Genomic DNA, 22,093 nt, shown 5'->3' on the forward strand with positions numbered 1-22,093 from the left:
TAATCAGCCCATAAAAAATTTGCGCTTTGTCGAGGCTAGGCAGGTGTGTGTTTTCCCCATATCTACAGTAGAAAATCAGCTATGATGCTTGATGGAGGCCTTTGCATCCTTGACTTTCACGAGCTCTATCCCTGTGCAGTTCCTGTTACCACAAGCTTCTTTCTCCTCATCTGCTGCTCTGATCGGTGCCTGTCCTTTTATACACAGAAGAGGCATGTGAACTCGCATAGAAGCCCGCTCGTTTGCCCCCCCACACTCACACTAGTGGTGTGCACCATCTTCCCGCCCTTTAGCCACTATGATGGACAGCTCACTCGAGGGACCCCGGCACCCTTCAGCGTGATGGCAAAGTTAATCAGCCCAAAAAAAATGTGCGCTTTGTCGAGGCTGGGCAGGTGTGTGTTCTCCCCATATCTACCGTCGAAAATTTGCTATGATGCTTGATGGAGGCCTTTGCATCCTTGACTTTCACGAGCTCTATCCCCGTGCAGTTCCTGTGACCACGAGCTTCTTTCTCCCCGGATCTGCTGCTCTGATCGGTGCCTGTCCTTTTATACACACAAGAGGCATGTGAACTCGCATAGAAGCCCCCCCGTTTGCCCCCACCCCCCTACACTAGCAGTGTGCACCATCTTCCCGCCATTTAGCCACTATGATGGACAGCTCACTCGAGGGACCCCGGCTCCCTTCAGCGCGATGGCAAAGTTAATCAGCCCCAAATAAATGTGCGCTTTGTCGAGGCTGGGCAGGTGTGTGTTCTCCCCATATCTACCGTCGAAAATTAGCTATGATGCTTGATGGAGGCCTTTGCATCCTTGACTTTCACGAGCTCTATCCCCGTGCAGTTCCTGTGACCACAAGCTTCTTTCTCCTCATCTGCTGCTCTGATCGGTGCTTGTCCTTTTATACACAGAAGAGGCATGTGAACTCGCATAGAAGCCCGCCCGTTTGCCCCCCCCACACACACTAGTGGTGTGCACCGTCTTCCCGCCCTTTAGCCACTATGATGGACAGCTCACTCGAGGGACCCCGGCGCCCTTCAGCGTGATGGCAAAGTTAATCAGCCCAAAAAAATTGTGCGCTTTGTCGAGGCTGGGCAGGTGTGTGTTCTCCCAATATCTACTGTCGAAAATTAGCTATGATGCTTGATGGAGGCCTTTGCATCCTTGTCTTTCATGAGCTCTATCCCCGTGCAGTTCCTGTTGCCACGAGCTTCTTTCTCCCCGGATCTGCTGCTCTGATCGGTGCCTGTCCTTTTATACACACAAGAGGCATGTGAACTCGCTTAGAAGCCCCCCCGTTTGCCCCCACCCCACCTACACTAGCGGTGTGCACCGTCTTCCCGCCATTTAGCCACTACGATGGAGAGCTCACTCGAGGGCCCCCGGCGCCCTTCAGCGTGATGCCAAAGTTAATCAGCCCCAAATAAATGTGTGCTTTGTCGAGGCTGGGCAGGTGTGTGTTCTCCCCATATCTACAGTTGAAAAATAGCTATGATGCTTGATGGAGGCCTTTGCATCCTTGACTTTCACGAGCTCTATCCCCGTGCAGTTCCTGTGACCACAAGCTTCTTTCTCCTCATATGCTGCTCAGATCGGTGCCTGTCCTTTTATACACAGAAGAAGCATGTTAACTCGCATAGAAGCCCGTACGTTTGCCCCCCCACACACTAGCGGTGGTGCAAAATCGCAAAAGAATCCACGATTTTGCAGGGAAATCCGCGAATTCGCAGATTTTTTTGCGATCTCGCGTGAATTTGCGAACTGCTGATTCGAAAAATTTGCCCATACTTAGACTCAACACTGAGTCCCAAGTCCTATGCGGATCCTTAGCCGCACAATATATACAATTGTTTTAGCATGAATTGCTCAAAACCTACCCAACACATTTAGAAAAAATCACAATAAGCCCTCTTTCTGGACAAAAAATCTAGCTTTGTGCCAAATGTGATATAAATCTATTGAAGGGTTTGGACTGTAGCCATGCCTACAGTTCCTCTGGAAAAATGAATGGGGAAAACAACGATGTGGCGGCTCCATCTTATGACTCAGGACTCAGCAGTTTGGGTTTGCTCCCCGAACTTTAAAAGCCCCAAGCACCCGATCCCTGGGGCATAGGTGTAAATGAAGGGTACGCAGAGCATCCCTTCTTTTCGAGCCTCATTAGGCTCTGGTGACCCCATCCCTCGTGCCAAAATGGAAACCAAATGAGAGACGGGCTGCATAGTACTTCTTCCCAAGACATAAAAAGGCCCTGGTGACACCATAAAAGAAATTAAAATGAATGGGGGCTACAGCTTGGGGTTGGCTACCTCCGGGGTGTTGGTCACAGGGCCTGGCTACAGGCCAGGCACTATGTACTGCATGCGGTTGGCTATATGTATGGTAAAAGAAATTAATTTATATTTAAAAACCATAGAAATCCACTGGAAAAAACAAAGGCTAAGGTAACTTTATAGTTTGGTGATAATTTCACGATAACATAGCCTTTTAAATGTACAAAATCACTGAAATTCACACTTTATACTAATCTCAAGTAACTACAACTTGTGCCCTAAAATAACTATAATCTGTGCCCTCGCCCTCGCCATGCAAGATACTACATGGTGAATTTATAAGTGCTTGGGTATTGGCACAGTGATTGGATAAGTATACGGTGCTGACAGGGTGATTATAAGAGTGCTCACGGAGTAGATAGCTAGTGACTGAAACACTAGAACACTGCAAGGAGAGGTCCTGAGTGAATTTATAGGTGCTTGGGTATTGCAGAGTTCATGGATTAGTACTTAGTAGTGGCTGAGTGACTGGAGGAGTGCATGGGAAGTGACAGGGGATTGCTGGACTGCATGGGTACTACCAGGGAAATTGAAGGAGCAAATGAGAAGTGTGTAGGTGGTTAGAGGACTGCATGGGATTGTAGTAGTGCATGTGTTAGTGCCTGGATCATTGCATGACTACATGGGTAGTGACCGGATGATAAGAGTACTGCGAGGAGAGAGCATGGTGAATATATAAGTGCTTGGGTTTTGGTGCAGTGATTAGCTAAGGACATAGGACTGGCTGGGTGATTGGAGGACTGCATTGGTAGTACCAGAGAAATTACTGGACTGCATAGGTAGTCCTCAGGGGATTGCAGCAGTGCATGTGTTAGTGACTGGATCATTGCATGAATACATGGGTAGTGACTGTGTGATAAGAGTGCTGCAAGGACAGTGCATGGTGATTTTATAACTGCTTGTGTTTTGGCAGAGTGATTGGATAAGTACATAGTGCTGGCTGGGTGATTGGAAGAGTGCATGGGTAGTGACTAACCCATTTCTGGAGTGCATGGGTATTACCTGGGTAATTGGAGGAGTCAATCAGTTGTGTGTGTGTGGTTAGAGATCTTCATCGGATGTGCTCCGGGGATTGTAGCAGTGCATGTGTTAGTGCCTGTGCCATTGCATCAGTGTATGGGTAGTGACTGGATGATTACAGTACTGTAAGGAGAGTACACAGTGAATTTATAAGTGCTTGGGTTTTGGCGGACTGATTGAAAAAGTAAATTTTGCTGACTGGGTGATTGGAGGAGTGCATAGGTAGTGACAGGCAGATTACTGGACTGCAGAGGTAGTCGTCATGGGATTGTAGCATCACATCTGTTAGTGTCTGGGTCATTGCATAAACACATGGTTAGTGACTGGATGATTAGAGTGATGCACAGATACTACATGGTGAATTTATAAGTGCTTGGGTAGTGGCACAGTGATTGGTTAAGAATAGGGTGCTGACAGGGTGATTAGAAGAGTGCTCACAAAGTGAAAAGGGGAATGCTGGAGTGCATAAGTACTGTTCTGGGGATTGTAGCAGTGAGTGTATTAGTGCCTATGCCATTGCATGAAGAGTGCACATGGAGTAACAGGGGGATTGCTGGACTGCATGGGTAGTACTTTTGGGATTGTAGTACTGCATGAGTTAGTGCCTGGGCAATTGCATGAGTACTTGGGTAGTAACTGGATGATTAGAGTGCTGCAACGAGAGTGCATGGTGAATTTGTAAGTACACATATACTCTTGGAATGTCCCAGGCAATAATACATTCACTGCTACAATCGCCAGAGCAGTAACTATGCACTCCAGCATTCCCCCTGTCACTCAGTGAGCACTCTTCCAATCACCTTGTCAGCACCGAGTACTTATCCAATCACTGCTCCAATACCCTAGCACTTATAAATTCACCATGTACTCTCTATGCAGTTCTCTAATCATCCAGTCACTAACCATGTACTTATGGAATGACCCAGGCACTAACAGATATAGCACTACAACCCCCTGAGGACTACCTATGATAATTAGAGTGCTGAATGGAGAGTGCATGGTGAATTTATAAGTGCTTGAGTTTTGGCGGAGTGATTGATAATTACACACATGTCACATAAGGCCCGCCCTCTCCCGTCACAACTATGAAACCCTGTCCCTGGCCGGGTTTTAAGATGGAGGACTAATCGTCTTGAATTCTGAGGGTCCCTGGGGGCCAACTAGCCCACCAGGTACCTCCAGTAAGCGCCACAGACCAGCATTGAGATAATGATAACCCTGCGCCACGTGCCTTTGCCACTGCTATTTTTCATTTAGTAAAGCATGCCTCTTTAAATGCTTTAGCAAATCATCATCCTCCTAGTCCCAGTGCCCTGTTTGGTGCAGTGGAATACTAGGTCGAGATTTTGGCCAGTGTTTACCTTGCTGCTTTTGTGTAATATTTACACTACATTAAACAAAAGTGTGCCCTTTGCAAAATCCAGAAGTAGCTTGCTAGCACCTGCCCTCCCACCGTGTGAGTCAGCAGACTGCAAGTACTGCGTGTCCTCATCCCTGCCAACTCGCCCTGTACTCCTGTCTGCCCAGCTGTCTGCAGGCCACGACCCTATCTCTGCCAAGGCTTTATTAGAAATGAAACCATGTTGATTTCCTGCATACTTTGGGCAACCAAACTGTGGAAAACAGGGGACCTGCTCTCTTTTCATGGAAGCCCGTATGACACGGTTCAGGATGCAAGATATAGTGCACTGTATGGTGTGCATGGCAGGTGTCACAATGTTGGCCACAATTTGGTGTGCGTCATGCCGTAGAATATAGGCTGTGTTACACCTTTATCGGCATGGTACTGTAGGCTACCGGTGGACATCAGATGCACCCTTTCCCTGAACACCTTCAGGAAGACTCTCTAGACCTAGCTGCTCTTCGGCTAAACATATCTGCCAACCCCCCATTGCCTTGAGACCATCACAGGTGAGTAGTGTGCTTACAATTCCCTGATTTAATGATTGATTGATGATTGATTATGCTTTGTGTGTTACAAATTTCAGGGTGCTCAGCATGCAGCACAGCCCAGATCAAGGGAAGTCATAGAGCAGAATTTATTCTCTCTGGTATGACATCGGAGAATGTAATTTGGGGTGGATTGGAATAGTCCCTGATTTGCCCAGTGCCCACAGGTGTTTGATTTCTTAAATGTCTTCCGAGAAAAAGCATTGAAAACAGCTTTCTTGCTGCCCGGCTCTCTCGGACTGCATAACGTGAAATAAAAGACTTTTAACCTGGCCCTGTTATACTGATGCACCTATGAAACTCTGACCTGCCAAACACACAGAGATCAGATTGCAGCCATGCTGTTTGCTTTGCAATGACTGCTGTGAGCCTGTTGTCCTTGAATGAAAAGCCAGTTTTTTTTAAATGCGCTTTATAAAGATGTCATTGTGCTTGGCAGCAAATTTATATCAGGAACATTTACAAAATAAATATGTTACTCCGAGCAAGAGCGTAGAGAGTAGCAAGAAGATGATTGCTTTAAAGAATAATTTTGCAATTTATTTTTAGCTCAATTTTACCCTCTACTGGCAACATGTGGTGTAGAAGTGTAGAATAGCTCTTAAACCATGTAGTCAATATTTTATGATCAAGGATTGCATCAATTCACCCGCCAGGACAGGGAACTCCGCAGAATTTCAGGGAGTTTTTCGGTAATTGCAGAATTCCGCAGGCTTGAACTCCGCGAGCTCCACCAAGGCCTCAATCTAACTTGGAAAGTCACTCTTTGTTTTGCCCAATGCTGTCAATTTATGGTTACATTTGTATCACCTCCCATTATATTTTGCACCCTAATGACATCAATTTGGTGCTCCATAATATAAAGAGGGAATGAGACCAAAGACTTTTCTCAAATAGCTGAGGCACAAGGAAGTTTGCATAACATGTCCATCATTTCTCACTGCCCATTCTTTAATTTCTATCAAAAAGTTGACAGATGTATCTTATTATCAAGACTTCATTTAGACAAGGTTGGCATTACCACTCACTTCATTGGATGTGCAGTTCTAAAGCACATTTAAGCCTGTTACTCTGTATACAAGACAGCTTATGCTTCCTAACCTGTGATTTAACCTAGGTAGATTTACTCTGTGCTGATGAAAAGAACCAGCAAAATAGGTAACCAACGTTTTATGTTATTTAGAGTGGATAAGTAATCATTAAAAGCAGCCTTCTGTTCCAAAATGTTCTTCACACAAAAGCCTCCAATACTTTTGATGTTTAGAGACCAAAAGTGAATTCAGTTGTTAAGAGCTATGAGCTATTCTTCAGTTACCATTGGACCTGTTCCATCAAGTAGCAAAACCCTTGGTAAAGATTCCAGGGGTCCACACAAATGAGTTTGGGATCTCTCGAAAAATCAGTGCTTTGTTGGTTACAATTGAAGCTCTTCACCGCATCCTAAGAAAAGAGCTAACCAATTACTCCCACTTATTTTTAAAAGAACAAGAATGTACTTCAATATTTATTTTAAAAGTTTCAACTTACTGCCAAAGAACCATACAATGTAATTGGGATTCACTGTCATCATCAGCAAATATGATATGGCTTGTATTCCCCATTACACAATGTGCTACTCCAATCTTTATACATTGGACACCATAATAATGGACTATACACTAAGGCATTGAAAAACAAACATGAGAACATACAGGGACATACGTACAAGGAACAGGCACAGTGCAGTGCTGCTGCAAGTTTGGCAGCACTGGGCTGCGTCATTTCAAAAGTGCAGGGATGTGCCATAAGGCGCACCCCTGTGTTTTTCCTTGTGTTAAAAAATAGCTGCCTAGCTCCAACACTGAAACCCTGGTGCCATAGTGGGAGGGTATCTGCATTGAAGGGATCATAGTGTATGTACAGGAAGGTTTCCCTTCCTGCACATAAACAATCAATAATGGCAATTTGTTACTTCTACGTGTGCTGTATTCGGCAGCACTCATAAAAGTAGAAAATTGCTATTCAGCAATATGAGGCAAAGTGACACTTCGGCGGCGCAGGCCTCTTGGAAGTGAGACCATGAATTTATAACAAAGATTAGCATTGGCTGGGGGCGGGGGTGTAGATTCAGGAGGAGTGCATGGGGTGGAACATCCCCCCTAACAATTGCTCTGTCAGTTAGGAGGCAGAATTATTGGTTCCTGTACCGGTGAATCATGTGTTTATTTTATCAAGATTACTGAACCTGGGAGCAGGGAGTATGTGGGAGCACAGGCAGGGCACTGAGCTCAAAGCACACATCCAAATAAAATTGACACATTCGTGCCAGAGCAATGGGCCTCTCACTGCCTGTCACTTACTCCACTGTGCTTCTGGTGCGAGGGACCCCTCAGTGACCTTGCTATAACTCATCCCTTGAGGGAGGGAGACTCATGTTTACTGCAGGCCGGAAACTCAGATGTAGGAGTTACATTTATGTATGTTTTGTCCTGCCAACAATTGCTTTGAAGCAGCTGTCAGTTGTCAGCAGCATTGTGAGAAGGTCAGACAATAACAATAGAATTCTTACATGATTTTGGGCACGTACCAGGGACTTAACACAGGCCCCCGCAGCCCACGCGGTGGGGGGGGGAGCCCCTAGCTCCAAGGGGCCCCCTCGACACTGCACTCTGGCCGGAGAGCTCCTGATTGAGCCCGGAGGGGGCACCCGTAAGTACCGTGCAGGGAGGCTCGCTGACTTTTTGTTACCAATTGGAAGTCTAAAACATATGCATCTTGTTTTGTGAGACCAACAGCTTGGCGCCGAACAAACTTTTAGGGCAATGAGCACCTAGCGCTGAGTTCAGGGGTGCCTAGTTGGGGGACACAGTGCTAGAAAAGAACTTGGTTTGAAAGCGTCTGCTGCACCAGAATTCATTGTGTGTTTCAGCAGGGTTCAGGCAACAGTAAAAATGTCAAAATACCGCTGGTGATTAAAAGTTATGTTCCTACTGGAGAGATATCCGAATTTTGTCTAGTGGCAGCTTTGACTGTAGCTCACAGGGTTAATGTGCCTTCTGCAAAGAACATGTACCATGCAGATCACAGAACTGTATTTATGTGGATATCTCAGTGGGTTTCTGTTTTTTTCACAGAGATCCTTTTGTTACTTACTATTCATAAATACCAATCCCAAGTAATATACCAAAGTGACCTATGAACTGTCATTAACCCCTTCACTGCAGCGGCTATTCCGCCGCAGTGCTAAGGGGGCGGGGGGGCCGCGCGGCGGGCGCATGCTGGTGACGGAACCGCTCCGTCACCAGCCGCGTTTGCGCTGTGCTCATGACGGAGCGGTTCCGTCACGGCCCCGCCCGCTCAATGGAACGCTCAGCGCAGGCACGGAATCCGGGCCGCGCAGGCGTTCCGAGCGGGCCGTGACGGAACCACTCCGTCATGAGCACAGCGCGACCGCGGCTGATGATGGAGTGGTTCCGTCACCAGCAGGGGAGGGGTTAAAGAGCTGGATATAAAAAACTCCATGGTATAGATTAGAATGTTACGTTTTGTCCCCAGTCTTTCATTATCCTAGTGTTGATTTGTACAGTAATACAATCTCATTAGAATAGCCAAGCCAAACAGTGTTTTAAATCCTAAATTTGTGTTTCTTAAAACCAATCACTCTTAAAATATACTGCCTACTGGTATGGATAACGTGCTTCCTCAACCTTGTAATCCTCATTGTTTTATGTAATATTTCCTACAGACTTATTTACACACGTATGATTCATTGTCTCGGCATAGTTTATGTGTGATGTAAAGTGCTCTCACACCCTACACTGGTATGAACAGTGTACTAAAACAGGAGCTATTTTGGATAATCTTAAAGGTGACTTGGTCATTAACAGGCAGCCAGTGTAATGATTTTAATACTCTCAGTGCTGACAGTGTTCGAGATAATGAATGCAACAATTGCAGACTATAATTTCACAATGTTAATCTACATTAAATAGTATTGGCAGGATTGTGGAAATACTTCTTTGCACATTGAGAGCTTGAAGCTAGTAATCTGCATTTGGCACATTCGGGGTAGTGGCATGAAAGCAGAATTGATGTCTTAATGCAAAATTATGAGCCCTCCTGCAGAATGGGCACAATGGGGACCCCCTACACTGCAGAAGCATGCACGATAAAGCAGAGTGGCTTTCCTGAACGTTTAATTATTTCATATTCCATGCAATTGCACACATTCTGCAAGGCATATAGGGCCTTATGTATCAACATACCTTTTTGCGATTCCTTAATAGCGATTTTTAAGGAATCGCTATTTGAAAATTGCAAAATGGTATGTATGAAGAAATTCGCTATTTTTAAGCGATTCCTTAAAATTCCTTAATTGCGATTAGCAAATTGCTAATCGCAATTAAGGAATAATTTCCCATTCATTTCTATGGGCCAGGAGGCCCATAGGAATGAATGGGAAATTATTTTCAATTTGCGATTCGCAATTTGCTAATCGCAAATTGAGAATAATTTCAAGGGTGCAGGGGTGTCTCAAGAACACCCTGCTGCACCCCTGAAAATGACATGTGTGCCCATATGGCGCACATACATGCCCTAAGGGCATGTATGAGCGTCACATGGCACCATTGGATTTTGCAATTCCTTAAGGGCATTTTGGAATTTTTTTTTCCTTGATACATTGCATTTTGTGATTCCTTAAATGCAATCGCAAAGTAAGGAATGGCAAATTTTGCGATTCCTTATTTTGCACCCAAATTGTTAGATACAAACCATTTTGCGAAAATGGGTTCGCAAACGCCGAAATTCGCAGAATTTCGGCGTTTGCGAACCCATTTGGCCTTGATACATATGGCCCTAAGTGGCATGGCTTAGAGGGTCAGGGAGCCCCCTCTAAAACGAAAAAACCCAGGGGCCCCCAGAACTGCGCGGGCTGCCCCTGAGCAGAATTGGGTCTTTGGCATCTAGCAAGCTTGAAGGTGTAACTGGGTCTTTGGCATGCATGGGGGTGAAGTGAAGTTGGACATTGGCAGATTAGGACAGTTGGTCATAACATGAGTTGGAGCATGTATCTCTGAATGCTCCCATCTGCCTTTTGGTTTGGATTTGCATATTGTTCTGCAACTTTGTTTTAAACGCAATCTGTATTCACGCTACGTGGTTGACATTTATTTGGCTTCGGCTTCAAATGAAATTCTTTCTCTTATGATTCTTTCACAGATCCTTCTCTTTTCTACCAGAAAATTCCAAGTGTATATTTCTTTTGCGTGCTCTTCAGTTGGATATCATTCCATTAAAAAAAAAAAAAAGAATACACTCCGTTGTTAACTCTCACTGTAGTTTTTGCTTTCTAAACTGAAAAGTATGTATGCGCTCCTAGCCTGTTTTTAGCCGGTATAAAGTGACTACCCTAAAACCACACAATTTGCAGTAAAACGTTTGTAAATATGGAGGGGGTCTCTTAGTTTCAAAAACTGAAAACAAGACCCTAGGTTTCATGAGATACGTAAAAACAGCGATGCGTCACTTTTCACTGCGCCCTCCTTGCGAGACGAATGATGCGTCATATTTACAGTATGACGCATCATGGCGCAAGGAGTTACAGATAAGTCAGTATTTCTGACGTATCTGTATGGCGCAAAAGTGACGCATTGCTGGAGTGTGTCACAAAAGTGACGCAACTCCAGCAATGTGTCCTTTCACATGGGGCAAGCCCCATGTGATAGGGTCTGCGTCAGTCTTACCCCTGCTGTGAGGCAGGCGTAAGTAATTGACGCATTTGTATCCTAGAAGTGGGGCAGTGAAATCTTATAGATTTCACTGCGTCACTTCTATGACCCTGTCTTGCGTCAGAACGCCCCCCCTGCCTACATTATACCTGGCGTAGGTATAATGTAGCGTAGGGGTTTACAAAGTGACGCATCTACCTAGATGCGTCACTTTGTAAATATGGTGCAGCAAGGCACAGTTTTTACGCTGCTGGTGCGTCACAAAAAGTGACGCACCGGCGGCGTAAAAGTGACGCACGGCCTCATAAATGAGGCCCTGTATTTTTATCCACTTGTTATAATATGTCATATGTGTATCCTTCTATCAAAATGTTCTGGTAAGAGTACGCTGATACCCTCGGGTCTAGCCAGCACTGTATAAACTTCCAGATAAATAAATAAAACAAATTAAATGCATTTGTTAGAGGGGCTGTGGCGAGATGAAGGGCAATGTTGGATTGATGTAAAGAAGAAATCTGTGGAGAAGGAGGCCTTTGGGGAAGGGGGCACCGAAAAGGATTGTCGCACCAGGTGCCACCAATGCTAAAGCCGGCCCTGGTATCGGAATAAGTTGCATAACAAGAAACAATTAAAAAAAAGAGAATCATCCTTCTGTGAAGCAGTGACCTGGTTGTAGGATGAAACTTAAAACTCTAAAATACATTTTTCAGGTAAAAGCTGTTTGTTTTCAATTATGAGTGTTCTATCACTCCTAAAACTTTCGTTATTGTATACTGCAATTGCAAATACATAGTAGACACTTTGGGGCATATTTACAATAACATGTCAGAGCTAGAAGCTGTGCCAAATTTGGCAGAGCAGCACTCCAACATTTTCAAAACACAGGGATGCGCTGTTTTTACAACAATACTGTACGCCCCTGTGTTTTAACTAGCACCGTTGCTAAAATTAACTGCCTAGCATAGTGCAAGGGTGCCTGCGTTGCAGGGAATGATTGTTAATGTGCAGAAAGGCATCCCTTCCTGCACATAAACAATAATGGTGATTTGTTACTTCTATGAGTGTTAGATTCTGCAGCACACATGGAAGTAGCAAATCATCATTGTTCAATGTTTGTTTATGTGCAAGAAGGGATACCGTCCTGCACATAAACGATAATTAATGGTGTTTTGCTCATTCTATGTGAGCTGAAAAAATCAGCACACATAGAAAAAACAAAAGAAAAATAAAAGTATTTCTCCAAGTAGCACCATTCTAATGCCTGCTTGCAGCTATGTAAATCTGGGGCAGCGTCAAAAAGCAATGGGTGTTGCGTCGGAAAGCCCACCCCACAGGGACACCCATTGGAAGCCTCTTTCAAGCAGACAACTGAAAGAAATGGAACCGTATTTACAAAGCAGTGTTAAGCCACAAAAAGTGGCTTAACGCCACTTTGTACAGATGGAGAAGGTCATACCGCCACCAGAACATAACTAAAAGTGATGTTCTGGTGTGCTATGGCCTTGTAAATACACACCTTTGACTTCTATGCTAACGTGTGTTGTGGCTTAGACTATAATATTGCTACCAAAAATGTCCTGGCTTTACTAAATAACTTAAAACTAATGCCCCTAAACTTGTCTGTTATTCTCATTCAGTGACCTCAGCCCATCTCCACACTTTTTATTTGGGTCTACCATGATGCCAGTTGGAAATCCCAGACTGACACCCCCTAATGTTTTGGACTAAGCTACACCCCTGGCTGCAGGGCTAACTCAGATCATTTATGTTTGTGGGATTTTGCTAATCTGTTTTACTTTCTAGGCACAATAAAGTTGCTTGAGTACAGTGTTGTACGATTTATAGACTCTAAGTATTTCATATATTTCCTTTCAATATTGGTCAAAATTCCTGCCTAGGTGTTTATTGGTAGCATTTTAAAGGGTTCTGTGCATGAAAGGGAGACATCAAAATATCCAATATATTGAAAAGAAGAGACAGGCTTATGGTGTCAAGGATGAAAATGTGAACTGTAGTGACAGTATTTCACAACATTAAGATCAACAATATCAACCAGCTGGGGGCTTGGCTAGCCACGGAGCAAAATGGCTGCACCTTAGTCAGCTCCGCCAAGTTGACCCCACGTTCCCTCAGATAAATCAGTGTACTATCCGTCACAACGCTGTAATCCACGCATAAGAAGACCGGGGGCCTGCACTCACCGGTGAGCCCGGGGAAAAGATCCTGGCCAGTACAAAAGATCGGACTGGGACACAGCGCTGGGTGCGAGCCCAGAGCTGCGGGCTAAATTGAGGAGATGCAGCCGTGAAGCTGCGAGCTGTGCATCTGCGCTGCGGTGAATAGAGAGGTAGGGCCCGGGGGCCTGGAACAGACAAGAGGGCAACGCTGCGCCCATTGTACTTGAGATAGGATTGGCACTGGAGTGCCCACATACTGAAGAGCGGGCTCCGCAAGTGGACCGCAATCGGGAAGAGAGACGCGGTGGGCCCGGGTGTGTCTGGCCCACCAGGGACACACGAGCATTCAATTTTATGCATTAAAGACTGCCCTTGGCAAAACTGAATGGGAGGTCCCTACTCTCTCCCAATCTTGACAGATTTGCAACAGGTCATAGTTTAAGCTGCAAAAGGCCATCCTGGGGCCTGCACAGAGGAGGCAGCATCTATCGGTCATCACTGAACCCCTCACGGCTCAGTGGCCTCCCCCAGTGATTGGACTGAGGGAATTGCCACCTGAGGAGGCACGCCAAGTGCATGATAGATGCGCACGAACTGACACGGCTCAGAAGGGGGGTTGAAGTCAGCAGCCTAGGGGCTGGCACACCCTGAGACTAAAGGAGTCTGAGGTACCCACCTAGGGAGGACCTGAATAAACGTGCCATCATCACACCACAGTAGGTATGGAGCAGACAACTCAGCACTGGGAGTATTGGGAGACAGGGGCCCAAGCCTGAGAATCATATTGAGTCGGAGGGGGGGACTTTTCAAGGAGGCCACAGCAGGAATCCCCATAGGTCACCAGACATGTGGATTGGTCTGGGCAGGTAGTGGAGAGTACTACCGGAGGCCTGCCATCCCCTTTTCTGAACATAGACAGAAGGTGCTATCGCGGCAGGAGGCAGAACAATGACGGGATGAAAGGGACCCCGCAGTAGCCAGCAGATAAAATTGGATAGATACAATATGCCCAGGGAGTCGATGGGTGGCCAGGTGGTGGAAGAGGACCCTGCCCTCTCTTCATCAGCATCCACAACTGCGATAGAGCCTACTCTATCTGATATCATAATGGCGCTGCAGGATGTGTGGTCGGACCTGGCCAGGAAAATTGACCCTGTGACCTCTGAAGTAATGCTCATCAGAGAAGACCTGAGTAACATGAGTGTCAGAGTGAAGGAGGTAGAGGATGTCACAACTGCATTAATGACGGGCACAAAAATTATTCAAGGGAATGTACAGGACTTCACTGCCACAACCAATGCCCTGGAAGTGAGGCCGGAGGATCAGGACGGATGCTTCCGCCGCAATTATGTCCAAATTATTGGTGTCCCAAACAGGGCGGAGGGACCAGCGGTGGTCCTGTTTGTTGAGGATCTCATATTAAAGACACTCAAACCCAAGGGGTTGTCCAAATACTTCTCAGTGGAGCGAGCCCACAGAGTCCCAGGTGACCCGCCAAGACCCATCATTGCCAGGATTTTCAACTACCGGGACAGAGATGCAATCCTGCAGGAGGCTTGCGGGGCACCACCAATAAAAATAGATAATGCAACTATCACTCTATTCCCGGATTTTACAATGAAGGTGCAGCAGGCGCAACAAACTTTTCTTGATGTTAATAAAGCGCTGAGAGCCAAAGAGATCAAGTACTCCATGTTGTTTCCGTCAACCATTTAAGTAATGGCAGAGAGTAAAGTTTGGAGTTTGCCCCCCACAGAGGAGGCCTGGGAGTGGCTTGATGGATGGCGAACTGCAGGGCGACGTGTGCATCAAGGCAGTAGAGGAACGGCGAGCCAGGTATCGCAGGCTGAACCGGATTAGCGGTTCCCGCCGCCCGGAGACTCCCAGGCAAGCTTAGATGAACAATGATTCGGGAGGACTGAGATCAGCAGCTGGGAGGCACAGAGCAACTCCTGGCATATTGTGGTACTGATGAACATCGCCATCTCTGGAATCCGGTGCAGAAGATGGACTCTTGAGACACATATAAGCATGATATTTGCACTTGCCACCAATACACTTATTGTAGCCCTAAATTGTAGATACAGGACTACTTTTCAGGGTGATACAGACTGAGCCACACAGCAATATCATGAAGGATGGGGGTGGACTGGAGGGCGGGTAAATTCATGGCCTAAGCACACCCGATGCTTGTTAGTTCAGTTTGGGGTGAACAGGCGCTCTGCAAGTTGGGGGGATGGGAAGTTCCGGAACCACTATGCAGGGTAGCAGAGTGGAGGGAGTTACAAAGTAGGGGGTTAGAAATTGGTAAGGTTAATTTCCCATTTAGCAGATGTACAACCTTGAGATATGTTGAGAAAGGAAGTGAGGGGAAGGGGGAAAACAGTACCACTCCCCACACCACTAACTGGGTAGCAACAGCAGAATACTCAAGAATCCCTCTTGAGGCAACCTATATACACTAGAATCACCGATATAACCTCATTTGAACCACCCATTAGACCCCTCATAATGCGGAATACCCTTGCGATCATGACATGGAATGTCAATTGCCTGGGAAACAAAATTAAACGCGCAATGGTAATGCAATACATATGAAGGCACTCCCCAGACACAGCCCTACTCCAAAAAACACACCTGTACACATGTAAGGCGCAAAACAGATTTGGTTACAAGTTGGCAGCGCATGCTGGATTTACCACTGGCTCTAGGGGAGTGTGTATCCTTATTAGAACTGTGCTACCATTTATACCCCAGAAAACTTGGCAGGACTGTCTGGCAAGGGATCACTGAAATAATATCGAGAGACAGAATATCGACCATCAAGAATATCGTTGACAAAATATCGACTGACAAAATATCGAGTTTCTATCTACCAACAGGTAAGTACAAAAATATCGAGTTAATAATATCGTTTACAAAAATATAGTTTTAAAAATTATCGACTTTACTAAAAACAATGTTAAATTAAATTGTTATTAAAAATTAATTACTAAAATATACTTTAAAATACTTAAATTAACTTATAATAATTAAATAATTAATGAAAGTAAAAAAATAAAAAAATTTAATTCATATTTCTTAAAACATATATATATAGTAACAAAATATAATTAAATAATAGCCAATATTATTAACGTACAATAATAAAAGTGTAAAAATTACTATTCCCACTCCAAAGAGTGCAAACATAGGGAAAGCGTTGGATAGCGTAGGGGTTAAAATTACTATTCCCACTCCAAAGAGTGCAACAGTAGGGAAAGCGTTGGATAGCGTAGGGGTTAAAATTACTATTCCCACTCCAGTGAGTGCAACAGTAGGGAAAGGGTTGGATAGCGTAGGCGTTAAAATTACTATTCCCACTCCAGTGGGTGCAACAGTAGGGAAAGTGTTGGAAAGCGTAGGGGTTAAAATTACTATTCCCACTCCAAAGAGTGCAACAGTAGGGAAAGCGTTGGATAGCGTAGGGATTAAAATTACTATTCCCACTCCAGTGTGTGCAACAGTAGGGAAAGTGTTGGATAGCGTAGGGGTTAAAAATACTATTCCCACTCCAAAGAGTGCAACAGTAGGGAAAGCGTTGGATAGCGTAGGGATTAAAATTACTATTCCCACTCCAGTGGGTGCAACAGTAGGGAAAGCGTTGGATAGCGTAGGGGTTAAAATTACTATTCCCACTCCAGTGGGTGCAACAGTAGGGAAAGCCTTGGATAGCGTAGGGGTTAAAATTACTATTCCCACTCCAGTGGGTGCAACAGTAGGGAAAGCGTTGGATAGCGTAGGGGTACAAATTACTATTCCCACTCCAAAGAGTGCAACAGTAGAGAAAGCGTTGGATAGCGTAGGGGTTAAAATTACTATTCCCACTCCAGTGGGTGCAACAGTAGGGAAAGCGTTGGATAGCGTAAGGGTTAAAATTACTATCCCCACTCCAGTGGGTGCAACAGTAGGGAAAGCGTTGGATAGCGTAGGGGTTAAAATTACTATTCCCACTCCAGTGGGTGCAACAGTAGGGAAAGTGTTGGATAGCGAAGGGGTTAAAATTACTATTCCCACTCCAAAGAGTGCTACAGTAGGGAAAACGTTGGATAGCGTAGGGGTAAAAATTAACCGTGGGCGGCCAGCTACGCTCCGTCTGCGGAGTGTGCGTAGTTCCGCCTACTCCGCATTTTGCGGAGCTGGCGGAGCCAGGCGGCACTACGCACGCTCCGCAGACGGAGCGTAGCTGGCCGCCACCCGCCTCCCTCCCGCCCTCCCTAAATACTTTAAAATAAAAGAACGCAATAATTTTAAAAGCACTTACCTTGCCGCCGCTGGCCGCCGCGTTCCCCGGGGCTCGTTCTCTTCCGTCTTCCGTATTTTGCAGTAATGCGCATGCGCGGACGGCCGCGCATGCGCATTTTCAAGAGAAAATGCGCATGCGCGGCCGCCCGCGCATGCGCATTACTGCAAAATACGGAAGACGGAAGAGAACGAGCCCCGGGGAACGCGGCGGCCAGCGGCGGCAAGGTAAGTGCTTTTAAAATTATTGCGTTCTTTTATTTTAAAGTATTTAGGGAGGGCGGGAGGGAGGCGGGTTGCGGGGCTGCCGGCCAGTGGTTTTGCGGAGTGGGGCTACGCGGAGTGCGGAGGTGGGCGTAGTTTCTCGCCCACTTCGCGTAGCTCCGCGAAGCCCCACTCCGCGAACTCCGCCCAGGGTTAGTAAAAATGACTATTTCCACTCCAGTGGATGCAACAGTAGGGAAAGCGTTGGATAGCGTAGGGGTTAAACTTACTATTCCCACTCCAGAGAATACAACATTAGGGAAAGTAAATATTTCATATATTATTTAAAAATGTAAAAATGAATAGCTATTAATAAGTAAATAAAATTGTTATCTAATATAATAATTAATATTTTAAAATTACTAATTAACAATAATTATTTCAATTAATCACCTATTAATACAAATTAATTAAACATTAACAATTAATTATTTAATAATTAAAAATTATTTTACAATTTTTTCCAAATAAATAAATTGTAATTATTTTTACTATTTAATTAATAATTAATAAATTACTTCCCACCCTATTCACCTATAAACCCACAACCCGCTACAGAATTAAATTAGTAAAATTTACATAATTACCAATTAATCAATTAATAATTATTTTCCAATTACAATTAAATTAATTAACACATATACATGAATTAACAATTAATTACTAATTACTATCAATAAATAAATTTACATATTTAATTAATTATAATTAAATTACTTCCCACCCTATTCCCCTATAAACCCAAAACCCGCTACAGAATTAAATTAGTAAAATTTACATAATTACCAATTAATCAATTAATAATAATTATTTTCCAATTACAATTAAATTAATTAACATATATACATTAATTAACAATTAATTACAAATTACTATCAATACATTTTTTTACATATTTAATTAATTATAATTTAATTACTTCCCACCCTATTCCCCTATAAACCCACAACCCGCTACAGAATTAAATTACGCAATAGTTATAAAAAATAATTCATTAAATAAAATTATTTATAACATAAATACACACTTTTCACACATATTATAACATAAAAATACACTATAAACAATTATATATTATTAAAAAATCGATATTTTTAACTATCTATATTATATACTTCGATATTTTAACTATCTATATTTTTAACAGTCAATATTACTTCACTTACCTTAAAAACGATATTTTTGGTATCTATATTCTGTCCTGTCAATATTTTGTCCAGTCTATATTAAAAACTCGATATTATGTCCAATCGATATTTTGGACTCGATATTATGTCTGTGCACCTCTGGCAAGATATGTGACCATTACAGGGATGTGGGAGGGCCAGGCAGTCAATCTGTGCTCAGTATATGTGCCACCCAAACTGCACCCAAATACACTACCTGACTTAAGTGCACTACTCCTGGAGCTTCCCTACGGAGTGTTAATATTAGGTGTCGATCTCAATGCAGTAATGGATCCCTCTAGAGATAGACTGTCAAATACAAGGAAGGACTCAGGGAATGATGTTCTTAAAACATTTCTAACATCTCTGAGGCTGGTAGACTTGTGGCGAGAGAATAACCCCCTGGCCCAGCAATACACCTACTTCTTGGCCTCACACAGAGGGTACTCATGACTGGATTATATTCTAACACACTCTGGTACAGCCAACACATTTAGGGAGACAATACAAAGAGAGGTATATCGGACCACTCATCAGTTGAGGTGCAAATGATAGGATCACTTAAAACTAACGTCCTACCGCCACATTTAGACCCATGGTTGCTTAGACACAAACAGATCATGGAAAGCATACGAGAGAGGACAGAACACTACTTCCGTGAAAACCAGGGGACCGTAGACTCACCGAGCGTACTATGGGAAGCAGAGGAAAGAGCAGCAACTTCAATACAAAGTGCTAGAAAGAGAACTTGCCAATCTAGAAGTAGCGATTGGGACACCGGGGGAGGTGGATCCACACATCAGTCACTTACTCCAACTAAAGCAACAGGAGCTGCTCAATATAGCAGAAGGAAAGGCTAGGGACTATGCTGTAGCATTTCAAAGGAGACTATGTGAAATAGGGGATAAGGCCACCAAACTTATGGCATGGCTGGAAAAAAGGGACAAAGAAAGAAAGTGGGTGCTAAGGATAAATGACCCTGATGGGCAGCCTGCGAAACAGGTGATAACATAGCTGCAGCTTTTGCATGGTATGACAAGCAGTTATACCAGCCCTCCTCAACAAGAACTAAGCTAGATTGCATCAAATTCCTTAGGGACTCCAAACTCCCAGGTCTGTCATAAGAAGACAGAAATGACCTAGACGATGAGTTTACAGCAGAAGAAATAAATAGTGCAATTTTAGCCCTACAGTCGGGCAATGCGGCTGGCCCCAATGACATACCAAAAACCACAGCTGATGGACAGAATGCAGAACAATGTCATACATTCATCCCAGTACAGAGATCTGGGCCTAAATCCATCGTTTTTTTGCACTCCACACCACCCCAGTTCAGACATGGCTATATGCAAATCAGTCTGACCCTGTGCCTCATGGGAACAGTCCAGCCCGAACTGCCAAGCCATGCCTTCCCTGGACCGGAAACAAGCTTCCGAGGACCGGTTTCTGGCATTCCAGCCGTCTTCAGCCCGGCTTGCTTGAATCCAGTGGTGTGGAGAGCATGGGACTCACGTCTGAGCATACCCATCCCACTCGGGGTGACAAATGCAAAAACCACAGTTGATGGACAGAATGCAGAACAATGTCATACATTCACCCCAGTACAGAGATCTGGGCCTAAATCCATCGTTTTTCTGCACTCCACACCACCCCAGTTCAGACTTGGCTATATGCAAATCAGTCTGACCCTGTGCCTCATGGGAACAGTCCAGCCCGAACTGCCAAGCCATGCCTTCCCTGGACCGGAAACAAGCTTCCGAGGACCGGTCTCTGGCATTCCAGCCGTCTCCAGCCCGGCTTGCTTGAATCCAGTGGTGTGGAGAGCATGGGACTCACGTCTGAGCATACCCATCCCACTCCACACCACTGGATTCAAGCAAGTTCATGTATGCCAGAAACCGGTCCTCGGAAGCTTTTTTCCGGTCCAGGGAAGGCATGGCTTGGCAGTTCGGGCTGGAGAGTTCCCATGAGGCACAGGGTCAGACTGATTTGCATATGGCCATGTCTGAACTGGGATTGGTGTGGAGTGCAAAACAACGATGGATTTAGGCCCAGATCTCTGTACTGGGGTGAATGTATGACATTGTTCTGCATTCTGTCCATCACCTGTGGTTTTTGCATTTACCCAATGACATACCGGCAGAACTCTATAAAGGGATTGTGTCCCTGGTAGCCCCCTACATGCTAGATATGCTTAAGGAGTCACTAGACCAGGCAGAACTCCTGGAAGACCAAAAACTGGCCACAATGGTGGTGATCCCGAAACAAGGCAAACTACCAGCAGATTATTCCTTCAATAGGCCAATCCCCTTGCTAAATGTGGAGGTTAAGGTACTGGCCAAGCTCCTGACAACCAGACTCACCAGAGTGATAAATACCTTGGTACACCCCATTCAATCTGGCTTTATGCCACACCGAAGTACCAGACTGAACCTGTGGCGACTCTATGGAGTCCGGCAGGTGTCCAGGGACGAGCCGAACCTCTATGCTCTGCTGCTATCCCTGGACGTCTATATGGCGCTCTATAGTATAGGGTGGAATTACCTTTTTACGATGTTGGAAAGGTTTGGCTTTGGCCACAGATTCTGTGCCTGGGTCAAATTACTGTATACAAAACCATTGGCCAGAGTGAAGGTGAACAGAGTGTTTTCCCGGCGGATTGAGCTGAAAAGGGCACAAAGCAGGGATGCCCACTCTCGCTCATGCTCTTTGCATTGGCTCCAGAACCCCTAGTGAAATGGATAAGTAGGGGCCCAATTGTAAAAGGCATATGGATGGGGGGAGAGTGGGAATAAAAAATCTCACTGTATGCAGATGATATAATATTATATGCCACCCAGATCAACTGTCCACCGTACTCTTCATATATTTCGGTTGTTTGGGAGCTACTCTGGCTACCAGATTAACTGGGATAAATCCCTAGCATTCACGCTGATGGGGGAAATACCGGCAATGCCCCCTGTGTGAGTGCCATTGAGGTGAGGGATACATTTAAATACTTAGCCATTGTGATCTCATGCACAGAAGCGGACTTTCTGGAGGACAACCTCTTCCCCCAACTGCATAGACTACGGAAGGATGTCTCACACTGGTGATCGCTGCCACTCTCACTCATGGGCATAGCAGCCCTTGTTAAGATGATGGCACTGCCTCGCCTTCCACAGTACCCTGTACAAAATCCCTGATGAGTTT

The 22,093-nt window shown here is 44.9% G+C and overlaps 1 protein-coding gene across 2 annotated transcripts in view; it reads left to right on the forward strand.

The window, feature by feature from the left end:
• The window catches only part of LOC147692390 (cytochrome P450 2C11-like), a 335,016-nt gene that overhangs the window by 126,664 nt on the left and 186,259 nt on the right, over nucleotides 1-22,093 (forward strand). Inside the window, exon 1 of one of the 2 annotated variants that reach the window (XM_086938612.1) lies at nucleotides 5,184-5,266. The exons of the other annotated variant lie outside the window; for it this stretch is intronic. The gene's annotated coding sequence lies outside the window, so the exon portion shown is untranslated. Of the gene's footprint in view, nucleotides 1-5,183; nucleotides 5,267-22,093 lie in introns of those variants that run through there. 2 annotated transcript variants of the gene reach the window in all.

The sequence above is a fragment of the Lissotriton vulgaris genome, chromosome 9 (genome assembly GCF_964263255.1).
Source record: "Lissotriton vulgaris chromosome 9, aLisVul1.2, whole genome shotgun sequence".
Lineage (NCBI taxonomy): Eukaryota > Metazoa > Chordata > Amphibia > Caudata > Salamandridae > Lissotriton > Lissotriton vulgaris.